The sequence below is a fragment of the Myiozetetes cayanensis genome, unplaced genomic scaffold, assembly GCF_022539395.1.
Source record: "Myiozetetes cayanensis isolate MyiCay16 unplaced genomic scaffold, myiCay2020 scf2-11, whole genome shotgun sequence".
Classification (NCBI taxonomy): domain Eukaryota; kingdom Metazoa; phylum Chordata; class Aves; order Passeriformes; family Tyrannidae; genus Myiozetetes; species Myiozetetes cayanensis.
This window is the reverse complement of record NW_026087411.1, coordinates 68,298,387-68,315,496: the sequence shown is the minus strand read 5'-3', so window position 1 is coordinate 68,315,496 and position 17,110 is coordinate 68,298,387. Positions and strand designations below refer to the sequence as shown.

At 42.1% G+C, this 17,110-nt stretch overlaps 1 protein-coding gene across 4 annotated transcripts in view; it reads right to left on the bottom strand.

Moving 5' to 3' along the window:
• FYN (FYN proto-oncogene, Src family tyrosine kinase) overlaps positions 1-17,110 on the bottom strand; it is a 142,899-nt gene that overhangs the window by 46,472 nt on the left and 79,317 nt on the right. For 3 of the 4 annotated variants that reach the window (XM_050315874.1, XM_050315871.1, XM_050315873.1), the window contains exon 3: positions 10,812-10,946. The exons of the other annotated variant lie outside the window; for it this stretch is intronic. The gene's annotated coding sequence lies outside the window, so the exon portion shown is untranslated. The remainder of the gene's footprint in view (positions 1-10,811; positions 10,947-17,110) is intronic. 4 annotated transcript variants of the gene reach the window in all.

The window sequence follows — 17,110 nt, the reverse complement described above, 5'->3', positions numbered from 1 at the left end:
TTTCTTAATACTTCTATTTTAAAAGTAAAAGCTGGATGGGAGAAAGGCTGGTGTAAATTCACTCCTTCAGAGCATCAGGACACCAAGCTGCACAGTGCAGTTGACACACTGAAGGGAAGGGATACCATCCAGAGGGACCTTGACAGGCTTGAGAGGTGGGACTGTGTGAACCTCATGAAATTCAACAAGGCCAAGTGCAAGATCCTACATCTGGGTCAGGGCAAGCCCAGATACACACCTACAGATTGGGCAGAGATGTGATTGAGAAGAGCCCTGTGAAGAAAGCCTAAGGGGTGGTGGTTAATAAAAAACTCAACATGAGCTGGCAATGTGCGCTCGCAGCCCAGAAAGCTGTGAGAATCCTGGACTGCATCAGAAGCATGGCCAGCAGGTCGAGGGAAGTGATTCCCCCCTTCTACTCTGCTCTTGTGAGACCTCACCTGGAGTACTGTGTACAGTACAGAAGAAGGACATGGAACTGTTGGAGCAAGTCCAGAGGAGGGCCATGAAGTTAATAAGAGGACTGGACCACCTCCCCTACGAAGACAGGCTAAGAAAGTTGGGGCTGTTCAGCCTGTAAAAGAGAAGGTTGTGTGGAGACCTCATGGCAACCTTCCAGTAGCTGAAGGGGTTCTACAGGAAAGCCAGAGAGGTACTCTTTGTCAGGAACTGTAGTGATAGGACAAGGAGTAATGAGTACAAATTGAAAGAAGGGAAATTTAGGTAAGATACTAAGAAGAAATTTTTCACTGTGAAGGTAGATAAACATTAGAACAGGCTGCCCAGTGAGGCTGTGGTGCCCCAACCCTGGCAGTGTTCAAAGCCTGGATGTGTAAGGCCTTGAGCAATCTGGTCTATTTGGAAGTGTCCCTGCCCATGGTAGGGGGGATTGGGACTGGATAATCTTTAAGGTCCATTCCAGTCCCTTAACATGCCATGATTCTATGATTTTATGATTTTACAACTCACAGCTGAAACTCTGAACTATGGTGCCTCTTCAGAACCTGTTTTTTTCTTTTTTTTTTTATTTTAAGTTGTAAGAGAAAATAGGTCCTAAAATGTTTGAGGGGTACAGGGAGGTGCAGGGAAAAACCTGTTTATTCTGCACCCTTCAATACGTGCCATAGCCTCTCTTCACAAACTCCTTGCACCAGCATGGGAGAGGGGTCCAAACTGCTGAAGAAATGTGGAGCAGGTTCAGACCCAGCAAGGTGCATTCTCCTTCCTTGTGGATTTTTCTGGGATGAAATTTGATGGGATATTTTTAAGACAGCTTCTTTCAGTGAAAGACATGAAAGGGAAAGGCTGCATGACTGGTAACTATCAACTGTCTTTTTCTGACCAAATCCTACAAATCTTGTCTGGAAAGCATCAGCAGGAAGGCTGAGTTAAGAAATAGTTATGTTAAAAGAGAATCAGAAGCAAAAATCATTGGTTTTTATTCAGTCTTTGTGGTGAACATGCTTATTAATCACACTAAGGGATGCATCCAGCATGGCTGTGAAAAATAGATTCCCTAAGGGACATCTTTTTGGTGGTTTATGTTTTGCTGAAAGCACCACTGAATATCAGTCTGTGACATCAAATAAGCCAAATTTTATGAGCTACCATGGGATTTTATATTCAAAATGCAACATTCTGAGTTACTGAGAAGATGCAAGAAGGACAGAAAGGGCTTTCCAAGAAAAAGAACTACAAGAATTTTTAAAAGAGACTTTAGTTTTCTGTGGAATTCCTCCTGCAGGCTGGATAGGGATAATAGTCAACACAGAAATTTACCCTGAAGTTGAAATGTCTTACTTTCCATGTCACTATTAGTAGCTCCCTAGAGAGAAACTGATAGAGTATGTATTTTGAAACAAGAGCCTGAGACACACTAAACCCCTCAAATTTTCAGAAAAGGTTCACACTCACCCACTTTGAATATTACAAGTCACTAGGAAGGCATTCCAAGTCGGGCAACAAATAAGCACTTAAAACTAGTCCTATGTAGGTCAGTAATTCTCATGCTGTCTGCTTGCTGACCTCTCTCTGACTCATATCTATGCTGATGGGAGCATTTTGGATTTCCAGAATTAATACTGTGTCAGTTTCGAGCCAACTCAAATGAAACAGATGGAATAAAATTGCAACACTTATTGAATTATTTTTGGTTTTATCTATTAAGTCTGGTATCTTTTAGAGGAATTCCTTCATTCCAGCATAACCAGTGATTCCATAATTTTTAGGAATCATAAAGCAGGTCAGGAAGATACAACAAATACTTTAAAATAATTCAAACTTTTGGGTGTTATTAGTTATTTCTCAGCTTGTGGGTTGCAGGTTACTATATATACATATCATTTTTTACTAATGTCTGATCTAGAAAGAATATACCATGATGTGATAATCTCCTTTAGCCTTGAATGAAGCTGGAGATTTGTGTAGAGTTCTTGCAAATCTACGTGAGTACCACACCCATCAGACAGCACTAAAAAATGTAAATCAGATGCAGTACTACCACTGGATGTTCTCTGACTGTTAAAGATATGCAGAAAATCTCACACACACAATCAGAGATTTCTGAACAAAAAGCCAGACACACCAGGGCAAAACTTCAAGTCAAGTATGTTTCAAAACAGCACTGAAAAATTCCTGGGCTGCATTAATTTTATTTTTTAAGGGAGTCCTTTACGCTTCACTCTCAGATTCTGATTTATCAGGCTGACAATAAAAATCCCAGCAATTTAATTGTTCATCTGCAGCAGTCAAAAATCAGGCTACTGCCCAGTGTCAATGGACAACTACAGCTGGAGGAGTAGGAAGAGCAGTCTTAGATGAGTTCCTGCTGCCATAGTGCTCTGGTTCAAAGAAAATGTCTTTTTAAGTGCTGGAGTGCTCCTTGTTTCTTGTCAGCACACAGTTGGTTTGGAAATCTTCTACAACAGTGGCAGAAGCAGTTCAGGAAAAGAAGCAGCTCCTGCTACCATGAGAAGAGTGGATCCTGCAAGGAGCTTTGAAGTGTCATATTCTGCCCTGCTGTTTCTCCCCATTACCAAGTGACTGGGGACGCAGCCCTGGAAATGACAGCTTCCTGACATTACAGACAAGATTTAAGTTGTAACACATCTCTGCGAAGTGTAGCCCTGTGCTTGCCTTCTGCCTTCTGTCTTTTTCCTCTTTGGGACCTGAACTAAAAGTCAGTTGTGAAAAATGGAAGGTTTGGGCTTCATCTTGCTGTTTAATTTAAGCCAGCCTCAGGGGTCAGGACTGGCGAAAAGAAGGCATATGTTGGAGGATTCCAGTGAGCTACAACCAGACCCTTGGCTTCTGCCAGAGGCCGTGAGCACAGCTGCCCATGGGGCAGGGCGGGTGGCCACTCAATGCCAGGAAGAAAGAGTGACGAATGTCTTGACAAACAGATCCATCACCCTGCCGGTGGGAGGGTATTATCCCACTCTGGCAAGGGATTTATTACAACCCAGATGATCCATTTATTAACAATATAGCTCTATGATCTGTATTTTACAAACTAGAGAAGAAAAAGGAAGTCAGTGCTCCAGCTGGGCAGGAGGGACAATAGCCATGCCCATAGGTGGTTGTTTGAGGGACAGTTGTGGTGATGGGACTGGCTGGTGGGAAGGTCACCTGGCAAGGCCACAGGAAGCTGCATTAGCACCATGTGGCTATTTGAGCAGCCATAATCGAAAGCTCCCCAATCCAAAAAGAGAAGATAAACCATCCAAACTGCCCACAAAGGGACACGTCTCCACCCTTTCGGTTTTCTGTGGCTTCTTTGCCAGTTGAATGTCATGGCCTTATCTTTTTCAAAACACAGTGAATTCTCTTCCACTCTGTGATAAATCCCTTTCAGCAAAACTGATCCAGAACAAAACACAAGAAGCAATTAAAGCAGAGGCTCACCCTGTAATCTCTTAAAGTTACAGTAACTGAGTTATGCCTTGTACTGTCTCAGGGCTTTTATTACTTTAAGAAAAAAGATGCCCTAGAAAAACGTAGAACAGGAAAAGCAGTTCTGAGAAAAGGTTCTTCTGTGCTTTTTTTCTTTTCCCACCAACATCCAAACTTCATTTGTAATCTAAAAGAAAGAAGCTTATGTATAGCTAACTTTAGAAGGAAGGCCTGCAGGTTTTATGCTCATAAACCAAAGAGCAAGTCAGACTTAAAGCTGCACAAAGGATTTTTTTTTATGCTTAAAATGAGTTAAAGGAAGCTTTGACATTAACAGCTAAAGGCAGCAGCTACACACAGTAAACATTCTGCTTACTCTATAGCTAAACCCCCCAGAGGATGGGTCTATTCTTGGTTTGGAGTAACACATGAGAACACCATGTAAATTCAATAGCGTGATTTCAAGCTACATTCCTTCTCCATCAGGCTGCTTATGGTAGCTCTATTCACAAGCAGAGAGAACTGGGTGAATGGTCTGCATAAGCATTTTGAGCTAATGCACCTAAATTTTAAAGTGCCTTTTAAGTGTATAAATTAGAAAACCTATATCAAGGGAAAACTGCTGCAAATGCCAGAATAATTTTGTCTTGGAAAGAGAAGAAGTGAAAGAGTGTCTCCACTGATTTCCTCTTCTCCCCCCCCACATTAAGAGAACAGAAAGATGATTGCAGTTTGATTCACAGTGTTCTGATATTTTTTCTTTCAGTTCTTATTTTTAGAACCTGCCCAGGATTAATGGTTGTTCATCTGACCTGCAGCATGGGAGTGGCACAGAGCAGAGTGCAAAATGTGAATCAGGACGGGCAGGGAAGGAAGAGGGGAAAAGGGAAGGAAGCAGTATAGAGGTTCTGCCTGTTTGCCACTGCGGACTATAAAAGAGGCATAGAAAAAGATTTTCTCTCAAAAAAACCCTCACTGGTCCCTCCTCACCCCCCTTTGCCAATGCACAAATGAAACTAACCTCTTTTCTGCTTGTCTGATTTCTGTTTTGTGACTGAAGACCTCGGAGGATACGATGGCAAGGAAAAGGGAGCTAGCTGAGTCTCAGATCAGAAGATGACTTTCTTCAAGACCCTTTGAGGCCCCATTCCCTCCCCAAGGTGCTCTCATTTCACGTACAGGTTGCTACTGCTAATATTTTTAAAGTATTATTTAAATCACTTATTTGTCCAGTTACAACAGGGAAAAAACGTCCTCCTTCAAAAACACAAGCAAAAATTTGCCTGTAGTCAGCTCACAAAGAAACTCCCAGTCTTTTCATCATTATTGTGGCTGGCTGCATATACAACAGCAAAGACGCTTACAGGTGGAGACCCCAAACAGGGTGGCAACCACATTGTGGCAAAGGCCAGTAAGGGACCAGAGTGCTGAAGGTACTGACTACATCAGTAACGGGAAGACACAAAACCTCTGCCTACGCTCACACATGCACACACAAAAAAGTGCTCTAGTGAGACCTGTTTTCTCAAACCCAACTGTTGCCCCTGTGGTTTCAGTGTATGACAGCTTACTGCTAGGTGACAGCTTTGGCATGTGTATTGGGTTTGGATGGAGTTAAGTTTTTTCATAGTGTTCCAAACCCTGCTGTGCTTCAGATTTGTGACCAAAATGATGTTGATAACACACCCGTGTTTTAGCTACTTCTGAGCAGTGCTTGCACAGCATCAGGACCTTCTTTGTTTCTCACTCTGCCACTGCAGCAAGTAGGCTGAGGGTGGGCAAAAGGCTGGGAGGGAACACAGCTGGTGAATCTGACCCCAACTGACCAAAGGGATTATTCTATATCATGTTGTGCTCAGCAATAAAAACTGAGTTTTTTGAGAGTAGTCATTGCTCAGAGACTGGGTGAACATCAATCTGCTGGTGGGAGGTGGTGACAGTGCATCTGCATCACTCATTTTCTTTTCAGTTCCTAATCTTGCATTCCCTCTTATAGAAGAGTGACAGTGTTGATGCACACACTCCAACCATGAGGTCATTAGGACTAGTGATTTTCAACTCTATTTTGCCAACTACCCTGCAAACTACCGGTCCCCATGTTCTACCACAGGCTGCAATTATGCCACCTGGGATGCCTTCTAGGAAGTCAGTGGTCAGTCTCTACTTTGTTTTAACCACATACACTCCCTTGTGCCAAAAAGCTGGGAAATGCCCCTAGAAGCAGAGATAACCTACACAAACCTGGATGGGTCAATCACCAGAGCAGGAGATGAGTAAGGAAGGGAATTGAGGCAGAATCCAAAAGAACAGGAGGAGAAAGAATAGATATTTTCCCCTTTGTTGGCTTCTGCTACAGACCAACAACCCACAACAAAGTCCCTCTGCCTCCAAAGGTGGATCAGTACTACTCAGCTCAGAGTGGACCCTGCAGTATCACAAAGCTCAGTGAGGTTGCCTACCTCCCATTGCTACCTCAGGGAACTCTAAGAGGTAGTACCAAAACTGTTACACATGGACCTATGCCTAAAAAGGCCTGCTCCTCTCTGTTTATCTCTGTCTTTCTTTCTCTCTCTCTCTCTCTGCCTCATGAAAAGATATTAGCAATTCAAGATAGCAGTAGCAACAACAGAGGAACACAAAACCATAATACCAGACAGACGCCTTCTCTCCTCCACGTATTGTCCTCTTTGTCTTTGCATCAGTGTGTGTGGTTGTAGAACCGATGAGTTTTCATTTTTGGTGATTGATCGCACAGCCTGCCCTGACTCTTAGGTGGCTGCACTGCTTGAATTAGAATATCACAGTCTGGAGGTGAATGAGCCAACAATAAGCATGGGAGAACATCCCAAATGCTTCAAGAGTTGGGACTTTGAGTTTAAAAAAGAGGTGGTGGGAAAAATCGTGATGGAAGGTCCCTTCTGTTAGTTAGAGAAAACAGGGTTTAAAAAGCCATGAAAAATAGATTCTGCTGAGTTAGAGACAATTTTCCAAAGGAAGCCAGCAAACAGCTAGTGGGCCCTTCACATTGTTCAGAATACCTAAGTATCACTAAACATATGGTAGATCTATTTTTAAGTATTATGTCCACATCTGAGGACAAGTAGAAGAGATTATTTTATTTCATCATGAACCTGAGGTCATTGCACATACTGGTCAGGGAATGATCTGCAAGGAATGGTCATGTGCAGTGAGTCTAAGCTACAGGTCCACAACCTGGTCCTTTAGCTTAAAGCTACTGAAATCTTCTCAGCACAGCTGAGTGTAGGGTGTAGGCTGCAGGAGTCCCTACTTTAAACCTTCATGGCCTAAGCAGGAAGTCACGTTGAAATAATGGACTACATGGAAGCTGTGGGTATTTAGGCTAGGTGTCAGGGAAGAAAATCCTTTCCATTGTCAAGGACAGCAAAACAACTTGGAATAGACTGCCTAAGGCAATGTGAAGGCTAAATAAGTATCTGCCAGTCAGAGCACTGCCTCTGGAGGCATCTTCAGGAGGATGTGTGAGTCTCTTTCAATCTGGTTTTCACAATGAGTGACCAAAACAGCAGATGTTAACTCTATTTAATAGCCTCTTCCCTAAAACCAGAGGAAGTCTGATTTCTTTGTTTCTCTTAGTCCCTCTTTCATTCTTTCTCAAAGATTCATATGCTTAGGAGAAGAAACTGTGCTTCAGTTCTGCTCTGTGAATGAAGGTACATTAGCAAAGCTCAAAAACCCATCTGAAGATCCTGTTAGTCACACAGAACTGAGTGCGTAAGTTTGCCCAAGTGGACATTTGCTCAATTTAACATACGGGAGTATCTACAATGGTGTTGCTTGTTTGGTGGTCCAGAGAACATTGGGGCCCATCAGTCACTGGGCGGTCCACAAGCCTGTAGCACACATCTGACCAAGCAAATATACATCCACTGGACACTGTGGCAACATTCTGCTGGTGGTATTTCAACTTTCTTTCACACTGCCTGCACTCCCTCCCCAGTTTGGCTCTCTGAGCAAGAGCAATTGACCCCAAGTGCCCCTGAGGATGGCTCCAACCTTCCTCATCAGCAGAATGAAAAGAGTAGTGCATGAGAAAGAGGCAGTCAACAGAGGTTGAAACTCTGTTTCTGTGTGTTTAAGACACAAAGGTAAGTGCAGGAATGGATGGTAATCTGGAGCAGACAGACGGGGTTTCACTGAAAATGAATGTTTTGTGATACACCTCATGAACTACACAACTATCAACAATTCAGGAGACTGGGAGATTCTGTCTGGAGTTCCTCACTGTTTGCTACCACAAAAAGACAAAAAACGGAAGGCTGCTGAAGTTAAAAACTAGGTAAACAACCCAGGGACAGATCTCATATTTGTGGATTGTGTTGTAAAGGGAAAGGGACCTCTTGATAGGGAACAAATACACACTTTGTAAGCCAGGCTTGCTGGACAAGTTTGGTTAAATAAGGAACCACAAGCACATGCAGCACAAACCCATGATATCGAGGACAACATTAACCAAAGCAGAGGCTATGAGAATTTTAAGTTGCCTATATGCTAATTACAAGAACCTGAAAAAAATTGATACACCCTCTGCCTGCAAAGCAGCAATGCAAAATAATAGCTACATTTAGATTATATTATTAACAGAAACAGTTGTAGTCAATTTTAAAAGTTCCAAATGGAAGAGGGGAGTTGACAGGCTGTATATGTCACAAATGATGTGTGTTCGAGTGATTGACAACTTGGAAGTAAACAATCTTGGAGAGTACAGGGATGATGGACTTCTTCGACACCCATATACAAGAAGTACAAAATCCCTCCTTGTGTTACTTATGCTGGAGACCTTATGTCACTAGCACTAAAGCACCCTTGTACTTTCTAAAGAGGTACAAATGACAAGTCACTAACCCCTAATCTAAAAGAAAGATCAGCCTTCCTAAGCCCGTGAAATAAAGCTCTTGCCAATTAGCTAAATGAGTCATACACAGCGTAGGCCTTGCAGTACTGAAGGGGAAAGAGATTTCAGAAGCAGTTCACAGCATGATCACCACAACATGAAGAGCTTGTGGGACGTAGCTAAACTCCACTGCACACAAGCTAAACCCCGTGGTGATCACACAACCATGCCATGCTCAGCAGGACTCACTTACTTGCTTCCTTCTCCAGCCAGGGACTGCAATTGGCAGGAGCTACAGGGCCAGCACAAGCACAGCTTACTGCTGGTCCCATGATGGAGCTACCTGAACTGCCTGTGAGTCATATCCGGTTTAGTAGAGGAGGTAGAGCATCCCTGCTCTCCACTTTGTCTCAGAGGGAGGAAATGATCAAAAACCAGAAGGTTACTGGTTGTTTAGGCTGAAAAGGACCAACACTTCCTGTGCAAATAGCTAATATCATCTGCAATCAAACCCAGACTAGCAAAATTTTAAGCAATATATGAACATATTATCTTTATATATGCATAAATTAAAATCACAGTGGATGCTTTCTGAGAAGTAGTTTCACAAAACTAGAGTGAATGGGAGTCAAATCAGGCTGAAGGCAGAATGTACAGAAAGTTGCTGACATTGCAAGCAGTTTAAGACATTTCCTAAATGCCTCCAGTGCTACAACCATGAAAATGGGCTAGATAAAAATAACACACAACGAAAAAAACCAACAGCTGGGTTTACCAGAAAAAACATATAAAATGTTATATACAAAACTGATACATGAAGAGAGAAAGGGGAAAAGATAATAACAAGCAAAAAAGCTAAAATAGAAATTATATTATATAGAGGAATGAAGAAGACACTAGGACAAATTAAGGCAGATAAAATCAGATGTGTAATTTTTTATTTTTCTAAATAGATTATGAACGATGAATCTTGAACAATAAAAATGGTAGAATAGCTCATAACAATATGATGGTAACAGAAGATATAAAAAATATTTCTGAATAGCACACAGATAAAAGGCTGGATGATCTGTTTATGATGATGATGATGATAATGAAATAGCTTCCCACCACAGTAGCCCCTGGAGAGGGGTTGTTAAACAGCAGATAAACAATTCTGGGTGATTCAGATGAGTTGCTAGAAATAAACTTGTCTCAGAAGGTTAGAGATCTAGTCTTGGTGCTGCTACTGCTGCACCTAAAGCAGTGGTGGACCACTGGGGAAGGACCAGGGGCAGGAGGAAGGCCCATATTTGGCTACTGTTTAAGAAGGGTAAAAAGTAATTACAGACCAATTGGCTGAGTCTCCAGTATTTTGCAGAGGATAAAACAACCAATATAGATCTCGATTAATAACTTTTTTAAAGCTCTGTAATTAAAGTCAATTAACTTGGCTTTAAGGGAAATAGATCCTGTCAAACTAATTTGATGTAATTTCTTGCAAAAATTACAAGTTCACATGATGAAGGCAGCTTTGCTAACAGTATTACAACTCTAAGTCATTTGACTTGTTAGGTAGAATATCTTTATGAAGAAACTGAATGCTTTGAAGCCTGTATGGAGTGTCTCCATCTACCCATGGAGAGCAGGACTCCATAGGTGGAGAGCACAGTATGAGGTCAGGCAAAAACCTCGAACTTATTTTATACTAAAGTCACTTCTGAGTCCACAATCATATTAAAAGCATTATAAAGGTGATAAATGAAGGAAACCACTGTATAACTGTAAATGGGAAACTATTTATTAGCAAACAAATGGGTTCCTATTGGGTTAGCCCAGGTATTGGTGATCATTTCTTTACTATTTAATAGCCTTATCAGTGACCTGGATTAAAGTTAAGTCATCGTGGCTAGGCACGGGGCTGGCGATAGCAGAAAACAAACCACAAAAGGACAAGCCTGACAAGAACAACTGGGATCTGTAGAAAGATGGGAGAAACCAGTTTAGGTGTTAATATGGCCAAGTACAGAATCACCTTATTAGAATAAAGAATACAGGCCATACTTACAGGGTGAGAGGGAGAGAGAGGACTCTATTCTCCAAAGCAGAGACTGAATATAAGACCCGGGGTCCTGGGAAGCAATCAGCTTGACATGAATTCCCCACGCAAGGCTGTGGCCAAAAGGGCTAACGTGAGCCTCAGCTGTACAAACAAATGAAAATCAAAAGATGAGTAGGTAGGTTATGGTGATGCTGCATTTGGTTCTTATTCCTCTGCTCCATGAATAACGTATCAGGTTCTGCTGCTTCATTTTACAAAGAAGTGTTGGAAAAATTGGAAGAGTGTTCAGGGAAGAGAAATTAAATGACTGAAAACTGGGTGGCAGAAGGCTTTGTTATAAACCAAAATCTTAAAAGGGCATTTTGTTATTTTGTTCACAGTATAGCAGTATTCATACAATGAATAAATTTGACAACTGCAGGCTCTAATCTAGCAAAGGTGGAAAATGCATTGGAACGGAATGCTATTCCAATCCAGACTGTGAAGAGGCAATTTTGTTCTGCTTTTTCAGCAATGACTGGCTATGGGTAATTAACCAGTAATTAACCCTTTACACTACAGGTTGTGATGTACTGTCTGTCTCTGCAAAGTTGTGGAAGCAACTATGCTTGATTTAAAAAGTATGCGCACCCGCATGGGTTGGGTTAACTTGCAAAAAGCAGGAGCTCCTGCAGGTGATACCTACTGCCTGCCTAAAGCTGGAGGTCAGGTGAGTGCTCACTGCATCACACTGGGCTTTGTGTTGCCACCAAGAAACACTCCTTCTCCAGGGTAGTAATCCTGGCAGCCTTCCTGCTCATAGCTTACAAAATATCTCCAGGGGAAACCCCAACCTTTTGGGGATGAGACACCATCTAGTATGAATGACACCCAACTGTCCATCTTCTGCAAGATCTGCAGGCTCTCAGTTCCCAGCACTTGCTCCACACAAAACCTCACTGTACAAAGTTCCTCACACTGAGATGCCAAGGAAAGCACTTTCAGGAAACTGATGGGTGTTATAATAGCTCTGACACTGACACAGCACCTGTGACTCTTTGCTTCAGCAATTCACTTCATCTGCTGCCTGCTACTGGGACCTCACCCCAGGGATTGGGAATCCCTGCCTGGGATTTCATCCCAGCATCACCCAGCCACAGAAGGTGACCTCAGAGAAATATGTTGAGGGAAGGAGTCCTCCATATCTCACAGATATTTCCTGTCCCAAATTCATCCTTTCAGGATGCAATGTTGGACTAACTACCTTCTTCAGGAAAACGAGTTAGTGCCTTTAAGCAGGACGAGTGGATGTGAGCACTGCTCCTGCAGGTGCCTCCCAGGTCACTCAGGACATCCATATGTCTTCCCTTTCCCCATACCGAGGGAAGTGGGTGCTGCCAAGAAAGCTTTTGGTGCTCTGTCCCAAGAAAGCTTTTGGTGCTCTGTCCTGAGGTTGGGCAGGTGGGTTCCTAAGGACCTGGCAACAGAATTTGCTTCATCCCACAGCCTGTCAATATTTAGATTTGGTGCTTTTTAAAGATGCAGTGCAAGCTTTTGTCCATGCTGTCTGTCTTAACCCGGGCCTTTGGCCAGAAAATATTAATCCTATCAATGTACAGGAGTGGGAAGGCTGGGAAGTGTTTGATTTGTGCCAGTTGCTGGCATCATCTCTTTTTAAGCTTCTGGAACAAACCCACTTATGATTGAATGCTGCAGTGTAAATTCTGCAAACAAAACAGATAAAATAATCCCAATTACTTGAGCTCAGGACTGGTTCACATATGCCACTCCAGAGACTTAGAAGGCGTTATTTCAAACAAACATCTAATTATATTTAATTATGGTTCTACATATATTCTTCTGTTCAACAGGTGGGAAAAATGTTTTTCAAACTTCCAATCACTCTCAGTAAGTGATGCCTGATAAAACACAGCATGTTCAACATAGTAAAATCTCAGTGCTATGTTACAAACATAAAAGAAACATACTATCTTCAGTAAAATTGTAGCACAAAACTTCTGTAGAGTGAACTAAAAGAAGAAAGTCTGTGAAAATTTTAGGATGGAAGATGGCCTGTCCAAGTGTGATGTGTGTATACATACGTGTACATGTATTCATACACACCACCCCTTCATCCCTGTCATACCCACTATTCCTATCAACAGTTCTCAAGACTCAAAACTGGCAACTCTTTAGTCACTAATAGAGCAAAAGTTTTGGGAAAGATAATCGAGAGTGAGGTTTCAGACCCTGCAAAATTACGGTTTGAATTGTGCATTTTTGCATCTTAATACTTTCTGTCCTCCTGGATGCATTTTTCTTCCTCTTCCTCTGGCACAGCTCCAACTACATCCTACAGCATGAGGATGTCCTGTTAAGCACATGTGCAACTGCATTTTTAAGCCTTGTAAAGGCTTGCTTATGTCAAAAGTTGTACCATTACAAGGATCACAGAGGCTGGACTCCACAAATATAATTTTACAGATGAAGTAACTGCGGTAATCTTCCTAAACACAAATGATAGAAACTACATGGAAACAAAGAGCTTTAATGCATGGATTGAAAAAAATCTTTTTCTGAAATATTACAAAATAAGTAGATGCAAGACTTGTCCTTTTATTCCAGACACACAGACACAGAATTATATAGGAGAGTGAGAGACTAACCATCCCATCTGCCTTTGTAATTCACCCAGACTAGACACAGAAATGCTATGGAATTTAATGCAATGAACCCCAGAAGTGTCACTTTCGCAAATCTCAAGAGGCATCATTGACCTGAGGCTGGCTGCAGTTTCTGCCCCAATTCCAGTTTAATGTATTCCAGTCTGACCCTCAAGCGACAGTGCTGCTGGAGAACACGCTAAGAAACAAATGCAGGCAATTGCTTTGACATAATTCTTTTGGACGCAGGCAGATCGAATGTGCTGATGTCAACAGAGACCAGAAAAGAGTTTTATCCAATCTCCTTTCTCCACCAAAGAAAACGAGAGAAAACAAAGCACAACCCAAACCCTAGCCAAACACATGCCTACCTCTCAGCAGCAATACTGATACATGCTGTCTAAGAAAGGGAAAGCCAAGACAAACATTTCTAAGTAGTATTTAGATGTATACATAGCATTTCATTTATAGCTTAAATTTACATGACTTGTAATTGGCTTGTTGCACGTAACACGCATGAAACATCTGTTCTATGGAGGACATTAATTTAAAACCTCAGGAACAGCCTAATTCAGTCCTTTATGGCCTTAGTACATTCAAAAGAGTTCCTAACATAGTTCCCTCACTTCAAAACAAACCGCTCTTTTTCCCTTTCTCCCATTCTTCTAAAATTTAGGGGACTGTGTGGACCTGTTTTCAATATGATCGTCAGGATGAAACCTTCCTGCCTTGACAATCACTTCAATATCCAAGCTCTAGCAACTTTTAGGCTATATAGTTTGATATCAGAGAACACTGAATCAATACTGATGTTTTCTGCATAAGGACAGCAAGAAGAGAAGCTGGGAATATTTTTTTCCATGGAAAACATAAATTATGGTAGGAAACCAGATCAAGGACGGTATGATATCTATCTTGAGGACAAAGGGCTAAGCTAAAGATTTTCGTCTCCACCTGGTTGCTGCTGCTCCTGAAATAAGTTCAGTATAAAAGGAAAAGATAGAAACCCGACACATCAACAGTACAGCTTTTCAGAACTCATGAGGGAAAATACCAGGACTGAACGTGGCTTGTCCGTCAACTTTATACAATGAAAACAGAAAAAAGAACAGATCCCAAACTCATTCCCTCCTCTCTCTTTTACTTCCTCTCCTAAGAAAGGCTCCCACCTCTGCTACTCACATTTTTTTTTTCTCCCATTCCTCCAGCTCCCTTCTGCTTCAGTCCATGCAGCAAGATTGTCTGCAAAAACCAGATGAAACACTCAAGGCTTCCTCTTTCTGTGTGCCTGGAGTGTTTCCAAGAAGAGAAAGTCTTGTGATGATTCTCACTTTGCTCTTCTGCAGCTACTTGAGTGGGTCACTCTACCACAATAAAAGCCTGCTTCTGCTATCTGGCCATGATCGAGAGACGGAAAAAAATGACCATTTTGAATGTCTGTAAGAAGTGTGGTCTCGGAGAAGACATATCAGGTGTTACAGCCATTGAAGTGGAACATCAGACCACCCCTACACAAAGAAAAACCAGATTTTGTCCTTCTTCGTCTATCACCCTTGATGTGACCTGCCCCCAGAATGTGGCCAGAAACTGTGGTCTGCAGTTTGGCTGAATATCAGAAGCCACAGAATCTTTTAAGATATGTTGGGACTTGTGTACATGTTGTAATGCTCAGGCAATAAGGGTTTTAAGACTTCAAAGCATCAGGAATTATAAATAATTTAATCATAGAATCATAGAATAGTTTGGGCCGGAAGGGACCTTAAAAATCATCTATTCCAACCCCCTTACCGTGGGCAGGGACACTTTCCACTGGTGACTCAAAGACCCATCCAACCTGGCCTTCAACACTTCCAGGGATGGGATATCCGGCAACTTCTCTGGGCAACCTGCAACAGTGCTTCACTACCATCACAGTAAACAATTTCTTCCTAATATCTAATCTAAACCTGCCCTGTTCAGTGTCTTTATTAATGACATAGGCAGTGGGATTGAGTACACTCCCAGCAAGCTTGTGGATGACACCAAGCTGAGTGGTGCCATTGACTGCTGGAGGTAAGGATGTTATCGAGAGGACCTTGAAAGGATTGAGAACTGGGCCTCTGTGAACCTTGTGAAATACAACAAGGCTTAGTGCAACATCTTGCACCTGGGTCAGAGTGAAGGAGGAAGGAACTGAGAGTAACCCTATGGATGAAAAATTGGATATGAGCTGGTAATGTATGATTCCCACCCAGAAAGCCAACCATATTGTGGGCTGCATCGAAAGAAGCACGACCAGCAGGTTGAGCGAGGTGGTTCTGGTCAGCTCTCAAGAGACCCTATCTGGAGTACTGCATCCAGTTTTGGGGTCCCCACTATAAGACCTTGGACATGTTGGAGCAGGCCCAGAGGAGGGCCACAAAGATGACCAGAGGGCTAGAAAACCTCTCCTGTGAAGACAGACTGAGGGAGCTGGGGTTGCTCAGCATGGAGCAGACTCCAAGAAGACCTTATAGCAGCCTTTCAAAATTTAGAGGGGGCTATAAGAAACATGAAGAGAAACTTTTTGCTAAGACCTGTAGTGACAGGACGAGGGACAACAATTTTAAACTGAAAGAGGGTAGATTTGTACTGGACATAGAAAGAAATCTTTTACAATGAAGGTGGTGAGACACTGGAATAGGTTGCCCAGAGAAGCTGACAAAGTTCCATTGTTGGAGATGTTTAATGTCAGATTGGATGGGGCTTTGAGTAATCTGGTCTAGTGGCAGGTTTCACTGTCAAGGGCAAGAGTTTTGGAATAGATGGACTTTTAAGGTTCTCCCCACCCAAACTATTCTATGATTGATGATTCTGTTATTGGAATTGGATTGTCACCTCCACGGCTGCTATCACAAAACAGAGTTGGTGCTGTTCATGCAGCTGGGACTTAATGGTTCTGTAAGACAATTTATGGACTATGGGCACAAACCTGTATTATTGTAGACAGAGACAAATAAAGCACCTGCACTCTAGGATTAAGGCACATGAAGAAGAGAGGATAAGATATCCATATGATTCTGTCTCAATGCATAGACGATACAAAACAAAAAGCAAGAACCAAAAGCACTCATACCTTCACATTGTCATTTGTATGAAGAGTCAGTCTATTATTTCTTTCATAACGTAAAGCTACAGTTGATATGACAATCACAGCAGTTGTTATGTAGTTCACTATCACTATCTTTTCAGAGCGTGAGAGATCCGATCATCTGAAGTCTTTGAATACTTCCCTCTAAACCTGCTCGCCTAATATGACTCCAGTTTTCAGCAACAGCAGATTATCTGTTGTTTGACTACTGCAGGCTGTTACAATATCTTTACAACAGGAAATGTGTGTTCCATACGTAAGAAGACTACACTTACAAGAAATAATGCAGGAAGGTGATCTAATTTCTCTTCTGCTTCCTTCCTTCTGCAGCGTGCTGCACTGAGATGTTTGTTCCAATACCCAGATATTAGTTCAAGGCCAAGATTTTATTTAGCCTGATCCCACAAAACAAACCAGCAGTTAAACTGCAACTCAAACACCTCAGCTTTTGTGCTGCATTCACATTCATGTAAGTGATTTAGGTAAGAGGGCTGAAAATTCCCCTTTTTAAGGTTATTGAGCCTGTCTTATCCATGGCTGGATATTTGTGTCAC